We start from the raw sequence: 13,887 nt of genomic DNA on the forward strand, positions 1-13,887 counted from the left end.
GCCCTGTACAATCCCCAGGCTAACGACATTGTGGAGAGGACAAACAGGATGGTCAAAGGGGCCTATCAGCTGGTGTTAGCCAACATGTTAAGTGTGGATAGGATTGTTGTTGATCTTGCATGGGCGCATCGCACTACGAAGAACACCATTCTATAAGGCTCAACATTTCTGATGCGTAGTTGGAAGCCTAATACCAGGTTGACTCAGTTTTGGCTGAATAGTTTGTTTGTCAGAGGCTACTGTGAATCATAATAATGTGCGATATAAAATGGTAACAGGTCATTTGGTCAAAATCAAGTCTGGACAAATGGTCAGAGGGTTGAATACATTTCGTGGGCCTTATCAGGTTAGACAAGTTCACAGGTGACACGTGGTGATGATTAATGGTGAGAAGTTTAATTACAGGAGAGTGCCATAGTTTTGTTTGAGAGACAACTTGACCAGATGCTGTGAGAAAGAGTGGGCTCTTCCCTGTGGGAGGGGAGAGCAATGTGGTTCCTTTATCTAGTGCTGGTGAGATGTCTGTTCCAGTTCTGCCCACTTCTGTTCCACCTGTTTCTTCTCAGCTATTCACTTTTTCAACTCCTTTATCTACTTCTGACTCGTCTGTCTTTTCTCCACTGTACATGGAGACATCTACTCATGATAGTGAGATCGTAGGTGCAGAGGGTGCTGATGTAGAAATCAGAGGATTAGGAGAGTTTCATTGTATTTACACGATTATGTTAAGGTTCAGTTTATACTGAGAGATATAAAACATTTGGGAGGTGGGAAGGGTTGGAAATGTAGCTATTTGGTTGTATTGTAAATTTGTTTGTCATATGAAGAGAGGAGACGGTGTAAATGCATTTACATGTCGACATACGGTACCAGGGGCTTGGGGTGTTCTGTAGTTTCCCTGGTTACTGTTAGGGTAGCGACATTCGATCTGTGGCAGTTGCTTTGAGCCAGCACAGAGCAGAAGTCCTGTCCGACTCCTGTTCTTAATGAATATCTTCATTTACCATACAGATGGTTATAGACCCTCTCTACAACAGTTACTCATTGTGTTTCAACACTTACACTGGCTAGTCCACCAAAGCCATCTAAACAATTCTACCTATCTGAAATTTGCAAGGAGACTATGTTGTTAATACAAAAATAAATTAATAGGATCAGTCTCCTTTGTCTGCAGAGCAAAGGCAGCTGCTTAAAATATTGCCTTATTCAGAAAAGAAGCAGAGAACAATTTATGGACAGAATGCTGCACAATAGCAAACATTCACCCCAGTACAGAGATCTGGCCCTAAATCAATAGTTTTGTTTGATCCCCATACCATTTCAGTTCAGACCCAGCTATACACAAATCAGTCTTGACCCTGTTCTCCATGCAAACAGTCCAGCCCAAACAGCATGACCTGGTCCTCCCTGGACCCCCTCATCAGCCAGGCTAGCTTGACTCCAGTGGCCTGGAGAGCACAGTACCCACGTCTGGGCATACCAGTCCCACTCTGGGTGACAAATTCTAAGATAACAATTGATGTACAGAATGTGCACAATGTGAAACATTCACCCCAGTACAGAGATCAAGTCCTAATCTATAGTTTTTGTTGCTCCCCATGCCATTCCAGTTCTCACCCAGCCATATGCAAATCAGTCTTGACCTTGTTCCCCATGGGAACAGTACAGCCCGAACTGCCAAACCAGGTCCTCCCTGTACTGGAAACAAGCATCCTGGGACAGGTTTCGGGCCATCACCCCATATCAGCTAGACTAGCTGGATTCGAGTGGCATGGAAAGAACGGGACCCACGTTTGGGCATATCCGTCCCACTCGGGGTGACAAATGCAAAGAGAACAATTGATGGACAGAATGCTGCACAATGTCGAACATTCACCACAGTACAGAGATCTGGGCCTAAATCTATAATGTTTTTGCTCCCATACAATTCCAGTTCAGACCCACCCATAGGCAGGGTCTTAAATTGGGGTGGCATGGTGAGCAAAAGCACAATGGATTTAACCCAGATCTCTTGACTGGGGCGAATGTTTGATTTGCTCTGCATTCCGTCAATCATCTGTGTGTCTTTTACTTTCTTTCCCCAAGTGCGCCAGGTATGCCCAGACGTGGGTCCCGGGCTCACTGTGCCACTGGATTCAAGCTAGCCTGGCTGATATGGGGTGATGCCCCGAAACTGGTCCCAGGATGTTAGTTTTGGAAACAACCTTTACAACGCAACTTTTACAACGCACTACCATTACAACAAAACTTTTACAACGCAACATCCATTATATCGCATGCCATTACAACACAACCATTACAAGGCATGACACTACAATGCATACCACTACAACGCATGTCATTACAACGCATACCATTACAACGCATAACATTACAACGCAAAGTACCCTTACACTATCCAACACTTACCCTACTGTTGCACCCCCTGGAGTTAGAATAGTAATTTTTACCCCTACACTATCCAACACTTACTCTACTGTTGCCCCCCCCTGGAGTTAGAATAGTAATTTTTACCCCTACACTATCCAACACTTACCCTACTGTTGCACCCCCCTGGAGTTAGAATAGTCATTTTTACCCCCACACTATCCAATACTTACCATACATGCAATGTAATGTTATGTGTTGTAATGGAATGCGTTGTAAAGGTAGTTTTAAAAAATTTGCTGTAATGGCATGCGTTGTAATGGAATGCGTTGTAATGGATGTTGCGTTGTAGAAAATGCGTTGTAAAGGTATGCGTTGTAAAAGTATGTGTTGTAACGTCATACATCTGTTAGTTTGTGATCCAACGAGGACCTGGCTTGGCAGTTCGGGCTGGACTGTTCCCTTGAGGCACAGGGTAAAAACTGATTTGCATATGGCTGGGTCTTAACTGGGGTGGCATGGTGAGCAAAAGAACAATGGATTTAACCCAGATCTCTTGACTGGGGGTGAATGTTTGATTTGCTCTGCATTCCATCCAACATTTGTATTTTTTTCTTTCTTGCTCCATGTGCAACCGGTATGCCCAGACGTGGATCCCGGGCTCACTGTGCCACTGGATTCAAGCTAGCATGGCTGATATAGAGTGATGCCTCAAAACTGGTCCCAGGATGCTTATTTGTGATCCAAGGAGGACATGGCTTGGCAGTTCGGGCTGGACTGTTCCCATAAGGCACAGGGTAAAGACTGATTTGCGTATGGCTGGGTCTAAACTAGGGTGGCATGGTGAGCAAAAGAACAATGGATTTAACCCCGATCTCTAGACTGGGGGTGAATGTTTGATTTGACCTGCATTTCGTCCATCTGTGTGTCTTTTTTTTATTCAGAAAAAGGCCCAAAAAATGAGTTCAGGTCAATCTGAGATTTGCCAAATACAAACAAGTGAATCAAAAGACAGACATTCCATATGTTATCACATCTTCAAATTGTTCACCATTTTGAACAAGGAGATTGGATGTGCACTGTAGACCACATGATGCCTACTCACACATTCCAGTACACAAAAGACAGGGAACTTTTGTGCTAATTGTAATGGGCCATTACCACTTCCCACCATCAGTTCTACCTTTTGTCTGAAGTCCACCCCTTGGACTTTCTCTAAATGCATGGCAGCTCTAGAAGTTCTTCTCCATCTTTAGAACATATTATTCTATTCATATCTAGACGATTGGCTGATAAAAGCCTATGATCTGCAGAACGTGGTGCAAGACTTGCTGACAACAATATCGTAGGTCCAGAAGCCAATGATAACACGTGAAGGTCAAATCATATTTGTAAGCAACAGTAGACACAGCACAAGGAAAAGTGTTCCCTTCAGGTGGAGATAGTACTTTCATCCCAGGAGATGTATCTGCTCCTCTTCAAATCTCCCAATCCAACAGTTCGTCAAATTTCCTTTTTCAATGGACTGCTTCTCTTTCTGTATTTTCTTTGTAACCGAATGCAAGACTGTTCTTGAGACCACTTTAACAATGCTTAGACAATCAGTGGTCTCAATGGAGGGACTCGTGGGATGATACACTTCATCTCTCAATAACAACATAGCATTCGGTCTTGAGGAAGCATAAAAGGAACAAACTTCTACAAAATCTGCAGGGCGAGGTGATCTTTCTGTACAAGGCCTCTTGTTAGAAAAGAAAAGCTGATATCACATTAACTTCTTGGGAATCAAAGTAGGCCGTCTAGTGCTCAATGTCTTCCTGCAACCTATGCTGATGAACATCAACCTCAGTTAGACCGACAACACAATCATGCTTTATTTAAACAAACAAGGAAGAATGAGAGCCAGACCCTTGTTCAGCAAATCTGGTAATGTGCCCTAACCAAGAGTTTGACATTTACAGCAAGCAGCTCACCTGCGAGGGGTGCAACATTACATACCAGAATTCCTCAGTATAATTTCCTAGGAAAAGCAAAAGTGGGTTTTCTAAAGGAGGAAATTCTTTGCAGAAGCAGGTGATCCAACAACTGATCTTTCTGCTACTTTGCTAACATGAACTCCAGGACCACATCCAGGAGATGCTAAGTTAGTCAAGGACATTACTGTATGCCTATTCATCAATTGTAATGATTCCAGCAGTCATCTTTAAACCTCAGAATCCCCAAGCAACGCTGGTCCTCATTGACCACGAGGTGGTACCCAGACTTGCCACAGATGTAATTGAAAGCCACAAGAGGGGGTAGGACGCATGCGCTGAGAGATGTGCTTCTCCGGTGCTTCGACACAGCTCCATTTTTGTGTTTGGGTACGACTGAGATGGGTATGGTGGATCCCGGAAAGGGCAGTCATGAATTCTAGATCCAGTGACTTGTGTTTAGGAGCAATTCTATCTATTGGCTCGCCTTTGCCAAAGATATAAACTAGGAAGTCTGCAAGGCAGGTGGCCACAGCTGACTTCAAGATGCCACCAATTTGGAGTGCAAAATGAGCAGCAGTAACGAAAAGCACGCAAAAACATTGGCAAGAGGTCAGGGACTTTCCTGATCTGATTAAACTGGTGAGCAGAGAAGTAGTCAGCAAGCACACTGCACCAAGTTTCCTGCTGTGGACCAGCACTTCCAGGAGACCTGCCTTGGACTGCCCACGATTGCGATGAAAGGCACTCGAAGGTGCGCCTCTGGCACAAGATATACGATGAAAAAGCTGCTGCTGACCCTGGTGAATAAGTGCAGAGGTGCATTTGAGAGGGCAAAAGTGGTATTCCCTGAGGATCCTACGTACTCAGACTAAATGAACATTGATGAAGGGGATTACATATGCAGGCCAAAGAGCCTTAAATTGAAGCAGATTTTCTTTCGGAAACAAAGTTTACCAGTGTCCAGAGGGAATCTGGAGGGGGTAGGGAGCCCCCCAGAGAGGGACAAGCTACTCAGGGGAAGGTCCTAACTAGGAACACCTAGAGGACACTAAGCTAGTGATGATGGAGGATTGCCTGGAGAACCTCACATCTTACAGGGATGGAACAGAGCGCCACAAAACTGAAACAGAACATTGCTGTGTTAGAGACGCAGAAGCAGATGTGTCAACATGAGAAATATCAGACTGAAACACTTAGAGGAACTGCTCTAACAATCCTGTAAAGAGTGGAGTCTGAGATAGAAAGCTTCAAAAACAGAATGAGATATGATAGCCCTGTTACTTCCTTTATTGAGCGGCAATGCAGACTGAGATATCCATTATATAAATGGAGAGATTTCCCAAAAGAGGAACGGAGGTGACTGCTTGCCATTACTTAATAATGAATCATAATAATGACACAGTTTGAACATAATTAATTTTGCTCCTTCTCCTTGTCTCAACAGAGGAAGTTGAATTGTTTTTGGTCACTTTAGTTTACAAATCATCTCAGGTAAGCGATAGTTTGAAATTATGTACTGTAAAATGTAATGAAGAGTTGACTCAATCAAACAGATTTAATCCTAAAACTACAAAAGAGGCTGCCACGCACAACAAACCTCTTGACCACATTGCAGGGTCAGTTGTTTCACCCAAACGTAACATCCATGAAGGTGGCAGCATGGCTCCTGAAATCAGACAGTATGGTCATATATATTTACCTCAATCATGTATGGACAAATTTAAAGGGAATAAACAACCATCCACAAGGACCTCCGTGGAAAAGATTTTGCTTGTGAGGCTTACAGCAAGTCACAACCCTATCACTTGTCAGGAAGAAGGGATTTGCTGTTTGTCTCATGCCAAGCTGCAATTCTCCTCTACATTTTGTCTTGCAGCTATTATAGCCTACAGAAAAGACCCTCATCAGTCATCCTTTTTCAATAGCCCTGTGATTAAAGACTTTCCGGAAGGAGCAAAGAAAGCTTTTTGTCTTATATAAATGCCCTCACCTCCTTGGGAAGTTTTCCTCCATAAGAATACCTTGACTCAAAAGTTGCAGTCATTCAAAACCTATGGGTCCACGAGTTGAGCTCATTTAGAAGGCTACATTGCAGTACCTGTTTGTGAAAAGCAGCTTGTTTTATTTGCTATGACTTCAGCTCGTAATATTAGTGAGACTCAGCCACTGTCGGCAGTGGAGCCTATGCCATTTTAAACTCTAATAAGGTAGTCACGAGGACCCATCCATCTTTCCTTCTGACTGTACTTTCGGAATTTTATCTCAACTAAACCAGTATTCTCCCAGTTTTAACACACTAATTCTGAGCATCCATTATATTCACTTAAAGTCAGGATGTATTTAATATTTACCTGAACATGGAGGAGGAGCTACGCTAGCAACCAAGATGGCCGCATAAGCTCCCGGCTCCGTCGACCTCCGTCGCTAGCTAAATAATCCTGCTATCTATCCTGATTTTGTGCCCGACCTCCGTGTGGCTGCAGAGTTGCAGATCCTAATGGTGCGTTCCAGAGACTTTTTGCCGGCTTGAATGACGGAGTTACACCGAGCTTCATTTTTCGGCCTAGCTCAGTGTATGAGCCGGGGCCTCGAGTACTGACCCAGCCGGGTTTCAGTTGAATAACATCGGCCGCGGGACTCGGACAGAGTCTGGTCTTTCGAAGTGGAGGTCATCCTTGCCCGATTCTGATGGCGGTCGAGTGGTCTGGTTGGTGATAAAGGAACGGCGACAAAAATCGTCTGTGGCTGTGGGTGGGGGTCCCTTTCCCGGAGACCTTGCACCGCCTCCCGGGTTTAACGGGCTGGGGTCCCCGCTTGCTGCGGTGGAGTAAAAATCGCCGAATCGATAGGTCGCCCTCCGTTGCCGTCCGCCCCGCTCTTGTCTGTTCCCTCGGAGTTGTCCGGACCGCTGGGATAAAACACTTTGTTTGAGATCGAGCATGGGGAGATGGATCGGACGGAAAGTGCTTTGTCACTGAGAACTGTAATGGCCGCCATCGGGGCACTTCACTATCAAGTGGACGCCATCATCCACAAAATGATCGATGTGTTGAGACTAGATGTTTGAGACTGGACTCTGACCCTTTGCCAGCCCTGAAACGAGTTGAGTTTCCCGCAAAGCAGGTCTTAACTGAGGAAGAGGGCCCCGTGAAGATAAAAGAACTGACGCCCTTGATCAACGCTCGAGTAACAACTTGCGAGCTCGAGATTTCTGAAAGCTTCTTACTCCCAACGGTATTGATGCTTGAGATGGGACCACTTGATCTTTCACGTCTGGAGGACTCCTTTACCACTTTCTGGATTGACCTTACATCTTTCTCCCCCCCGTATAGCTTCACTACGTTCACCGAGGAAGCATTATCGAGACTTACTGTCGGTGGGGGAATATTTCAGTGTGATTGATGCATTTCAAGACTTAATATTTTTGACTCGTTCCTGCTGCAATTGTTTGAACCTCCTTCGACACTTTGACTCTCCTGTCAGCACAGTGGTTCTAATAGTGAGAGCTCGCATGAAAGATCGTAAGGGCCAGGGATGAGCTTGACTGTCTGGGTTCGATATTAAGGCTTTAATGGACATGGGATTCTGCTGCCTTTACCGGTGCGGGGGGCTGGGCGTTTGTTATAACTTCCCCTATATAGTTTGCTAGTTATTTCTTATTTTTTAAAAAATAATTTTTTGATCGTAGGTGTCGTTTGCTTTTGGCGGGGGGGGGAGACCGGGAGCATGTATGACAAATTCCTCCTCCACTTTTCCATGTATGGTACTTAATTAGATGGGGCGACAGGCACACTGCTAGTTGGGGTTGGGCGGAAGCCATATGCAGGGGTGCAGGGAGGGGGGAGGGGTGTTCGTTGTATTGTCTTAGTTGTGTTTCTATGTTTCAAACTCCTATTCAAATCCTGGTAGTGGATGCCTTCCCGTGGGGTTATCCTGATTGGTGGGCAGACGGGTCCTAGTGGTGCTAGTGTTGCATTAGACTTTCCACAATGTTTTGTCTTTAATTGCTGCTAATGGATAACGATCGAAGATCCGCTAATTGTTTCTATCGTATTGCCTTCGACAACCACTCGATTTCCTTGTATTTTTAAAATCCTATTTTTAATGAGTAGTGGACTGGTCAATAATGTCGACAAGTTGGATTGATAATTACTGTGTACTGTAAGATCGTACGCCATTTTAACTCGAGATCTGCTTTCTCCGTACGGATTCTCCGTTCATTGCTCACCATTTATCTGTATAAGAATTGATTATTCCGTGATGTAAACTTACTGGTGGACTGAAAGTACAGGATACAGAAATGAGTATGTACTTGAGAAAAAATAGAGCGAGACATGTACAAAAAAGATCAGATTGTGGGTCTTAGATCCATTAGGTTATTGTCTCAGCCTATATGCAAATATATCATGGAGAAAGATAACAGAAGTACTGATAAAACCTCTTTCATGATGACAGGTGCACGGTTACTCTGAAAATCGAAGAATCAGAACCAGCACCATAAGAACAAGGGTGTCATTTTGTTAAAACACCCATGAAAAAGTGTCGCGAATAGGAGCACCTATACGACAATGATGGCACTGAAACTGAAAGATGTCATGAGGAAATAACATCGCAGTAATTTTAAGTAAGTGAACCACCGATTAGATATGAAATAATCAACGGGTGGAAGAAGTGATAAATAACAGTATAGGGCTTATACTCAGAGCACCTCTATACCTTTTTATCAAATACAGGAGGAAGCCTTCGCTGAACACTGTGAAGAAGTGCCAAAAATTAAACAGCGGTCTACCTTCGAATAAGAGTGATTAATATATTCACACTGAAAAGTAAGATTCGCTTGACCTTGTTAGTAGATGCATACAGATTAGAACGAGTGTAGAATATCCACACAACATGACCCATTATTAATTGTTTACATTTATTTTCAGGTTTGTCTGTTTTATTATTGATCTGTCCTCAGGAAGGTGTTTATAAAATCAGAACGAGACACCGAAACGCGTCGACATAAGGACTTCATTTTTACCTATTGTTTTTAATTTGCTGTATATTTGCATAAATACTATGTAGTTTTCACATTGTGATTATATTATGATCATTTGAAACATTGTGAATATTGTGTACAACAATTGTGTTTAGAAAAATTATGAATTGAGGCTACAAGCCTGTTTTTAAATAAACCTGTTTTTAATAAAATCAAGCTAGTATATGCAATTTTGTGTGTTGAGATTATATGTACATAGGGAGTCTTCTAAACTGTCTAACAAGGTCTCGAATATAATCATATTGAATAACACAGGAAGGAATTTTGTTTTGTTACTTGTATTACCCAGTCCTTTCTGGTTTTATGGGAAACTCTCTCTTTTTTGAAAGATTGATTACAGTCCCGGTGACTGGAGAGTTAGTGTAGGGCACTACTATGGATACACTACGTACCTTCAGTTTCTCTGAAGATCAATTTAAAAAGATCATAGGGGGGTACCTCGAAAACTATAAACTCTATGACCCTGTCCAAGAGTGATGATGAAAGGTGGAACAAACTCTGGAATTTAAAGAAAAAAATGATCCGGACAGAGTTACATGCAGAATTTTTAATACAATACTGTAAAAAAGGGTATCATACCTCAAGGGCTGCAGATTAGAAATGAGCCTGGTCTCTTTGTTAAAAATGAAAAATTCAAAGAGAATTGGACACTCATCGCGAATTGATGCAGTCGCGATTGGATGTTACTGATTATTGAAACAGCACAGGAAATCATTATAATTGAAAGGGAGGAAATAGAAACCCTACAGAAACAATTGCATGAGAGTACCACATTAGAGGATGCGAAACGCAAATTAGAAGAAATACAAGAGGACATTAGTGGATACCAAGAGTACATGATAAATAAAAAATCCAATAAATTGAGGAAGGATATAGCTAATTTCCAAACAGAACGGGTCTATCCATATCTACAAAAGAACTATTATGAACAACCAGCCCCTTCTGAGCATAATGGCAGAAACTACCAACAAAATAGGAATAGGTTTTTTAAAAAGAACATAACATTCTCTGACACTTCCTATAATAGCACAGACTCTGAGGGAGATAGGAACACTGATAATATGAACAGGAATGAGTGTAGAGAAGAAATAGCAGGAGGGAGTCGTGACTATCCTGTTTTTTTAGGCCAGCGAAGGCAAAATCGGGGCTTCAGGACCCGGGGGAGGGGACGTCAAGGCAATCATCAGAAGGAAGGTACTATGAGGCGCCCGTATATGAGGACACGCAGTCACAAGGACTGGGAGTAGGGACTATTAACCAAAAAGCCCCAATCATAAATTTATCAGATAAAATCTTGACAGGCGAAGAGATCTCAGTATTAGAAAGAGGATTAGGATTTGCCCCGGTCCCAGGATGCTTGTTTCCGGTCCATGGAAGACATGGCTTGGCAGTTCGGGCTGGACTGTTCCCATAAGCCACAGGGTCAGACTGATTTGCATATAGCCATGTCTGAAATGGGGTGGCTGAGTGGGCTAAAAAATGGTGATGGATTAAACTCAGATCAGTGGACTGGGGGTGAGTGTTTGATTTGCTCAAACGCTCCGTCCATCATCCCCTTTTGTATCGCTTTGTTCGCCCTAAGTGTGGCAGGGTATGCTGAGACGTGTGTCCCTTAATCACTTGGCCACTGGATTCAAGATAGCCTGGCTGATGAGGATTATGAATCCGAAACCGGTCCCAGGATGCTTGTTTCCGGTCCAGGGAAGACATGGCTTGGCAGTTCGGGCTGGACTGTTCCCATAAGGCACAGGGTCAGACTGATTTGCATATAGCCATGTCTGAAATGGGGTGGCTGAGTGGGCTAAAGAATGGTGATGGATTAAACCCAGATCAGTGGACTGGGGGTGAGTGTTTGATTTGCTCAAACGCTCCGTCCATCATCCCCTTTTGTATCGCTTTGTTCGCCCTAAGTGTGGCAGGGTATGCTCAGACGTGTGTCCCTTAATCACTTGGCCACTGGATTCAAGATAGCCTGGCTGATGAGGATTATGAATCCGAAACCGGTCCCAGGATGCTTGTTTCCGGTCCATGGAAGACATGGCTTGGCAGTTCGGGCTGGACTGTTCCCATAAGGCACAGGGTCAGACTGATTTGCATATAGCCATGTCTGAAATGGGGTGGCTGAGTGGGCTAAAGAATGGTGATGGATTAAACCCAGATCAGTGGACTGCGGGTGAGTGTTTGATTTGCTCAAACGCTCCGTCCATCATCCCCTTTTGTATCGCTAGGTTTTGCCCCCAGCACAAAAGGTTGTAGGTTCACTATGGAAAAAGATGTTAGAGACCTCTTTAGAAAAATCAGAATCAAGAGATTCTTTGAGGATAAGGAGAGTAGGCCGTCTATTAATAAGTCAGGTCTCAAACTCCCATCCACTTGGACTCCAAATTTAGGCCTTGTAGGACAGGAGATTGACACATTTGAGAAAGTTATTACGAGCGGTTTGGAGAAATTATTTGAGGAGAAGTTTTGGACAGAAAATAATTTATCCAAAAAAGAGAGGGAGGCACTTATGAATTTATCCAAACAGGACGAGATCACCATTAAACCCGGAGACAAAGGGGGAAGTATAGTTGTTTTAAATACATCAGACTATGACAGAAGGATACACGCACTACTGGATAACAAGTCTCATTATAGAAAATCATGTAGCGAAGAATGGAATAAACTCAAAAAGAAAGTGATGGACCTAGTGACTCATGCAAAAGAAGACAGTATCATCTGTGAAGAAGAATACAGATTTTTAAGTAATGATCACCCTAGGGTACCGGCCCTTTACGGGTTACCAAAGGTACAAAAGAACATGGAAGACCCCCCAATGCGCCCTATGGTCTCTGGAATAGACTCACTAACAGAGCCTTTGAGTAAATATGTGGACCACTTCATACGCCCTCTAGTGGAACAACTACCGTCTTATATTAAAGAAACGACGGATATGATATCAAAGGTGGAGGGTGTAGATTTTAATGAAGATTGTCAATGGTTAGTGTGCTTAGATGTCGAATCTTTGTACACAAATATACCACAGCAGGATACCGTCACAATGATGACTGAGATTCTGAGCGATGAGGAAGGTGATCTCAGTGCCCAGAATACCTTCATCATTGAATGTATTGAAATTATCCTTCAAAATAATTTGTTCCTCTTCAAGAAGGACTGGTACTGCCAGACTAAGGGCACCAGCATGGGAGCCACATGTGCTCCGAGTCTGGCTTGCCTTTATGTAGGTAAATTTGAGGAGAAGCATATCTATAACGAATTGAGCCCCTTCTTTGAGAACATAAAGCGATGGTCTAGATTTATAGACGATGTGTTCTTTATCTGGGAGGGTGAAGAGGAAGACCTAAACAATTTTTTGATTTGGTTAAACTGTGGAGATCCGAACCTTAAATTTACAGCCAGCAGAAGTCAGGTGGCAGTTTACTTTCTGGATATTAAAATCATGGCGAAGGGTGGGAAACTAAGTGTAGATCTATATGTCAAACCATCTGACAGAAACACACTTCTGCACCACACCAGTTACCACCCCAAATGTCAAAAGGATGGGGTCCCCTTTAGTCAGTTCCTTAGAATCAGACGGAACTGTAGTGACAGACGCAGTTTCGAGATCCATGCAGAAACGCTGAGACAAAAACTAACACAACGGGGTTACCCCAAGAGATTAATAAAAGAAGCATATAAAAGGGCGAAATATTTTAATAGGGACAGCCTGTTTGAAGCTAAGGATAACAGCAATAAAGTAGCGCAGGGCATTGTTATGGTGTCTAACTATAACGGAATGAGTTTCAAACTAAAAAATCTGATCAACAAACATTGGTCGATATTGAATAAATCAGGCACCATACCCCTCAAAAAACCCATTTACGCATATAGGCGAAACAAAACTATCAGAAACCATCTGGTACAAACATACAGGGAACCCAAACGTGGCCTCCAAAGTTGTATAACAAATGGAAGCCCGATTAAAGGAAATCTACCTTGTGGAAATTGCACCCACTGTAAAAATATTTTAAAATCTGAAAAAGTTGATCTAAATGGAATCACACACTATATGAACGAGCATGTAAATTGCAGGACTGCAAATGTAGTTTATCTGATTGTCTGCCCTTGTTCCAAGGGGTATATAGGTGGAACAGGACGCGAAATGCGCCTGCGGTTGACTGAGCACCGGTCAGCCCTTAAAAATCAGAAAAAGAATGCACCGCTTGTAGAACATTGGATAAATAATAATCATGGATTTGAAGATTTTAAGTGGTTCATTTTAGAAAGAATAAAAATATCAATGAGAGGTGGCGACATGGAAAAAAAACGCAAACAAAGAGAGCAATTCTTCATGTCGAAATTTAAAACCTACCACCAAGGTTTATCCCCCTGCAGCTGCCGTCTCCTCTCTCAATGCTTTGACGCATTCTAATGCTGACTTCTCACTTAAACACCCCCATTTTACTGTGCTGGGAGACTTTAATCTCCATATTGATAATCCTTCCTGTACAAAAGCCTCTTCTC

At 43.1% G+C, this 13,887-nt stretch overlaps 1 long non-coding RNA gene across 1 annotated transcript in view; it reads left to right on the forward strand.

The window, feature by feature from the left end:
* Positions 1-9,490, forward strand: part of LOC144755802 (uncharacterized) — a 104,556-nt gene extending 95,066 nt beyond the window's left edge. The window contains exons 2-4 of the long non-coding RNA XR_013594970.1: positions 8,799-8,967; positions 9,077-9,169; positions 9,272-9,490. This is a non-coding gene — a long non-coding RNA (uncharacterized LOC144755802). The remainder of the gene's footprint in view (positions 1-8,798; positions 8,968-9,076; positions 9,170-9,271) is intronic.
* Positions 9,491-13,887: the final 4,397 nt, after the last annotated feature.

Source organism: Lissotriton helveticus, chromosome 5_1, assembly GCF_964261635.1.
Source record: "Lissotriton helveticus chromosome 5_1, aLisHel1.1, whole genome shotgun sequence".
NCBI lineage: Eukaryota > Metazoa > Chordata > Amphibia > Caudata > Salamandridae > Lissotriton > Lissotriton helveticus.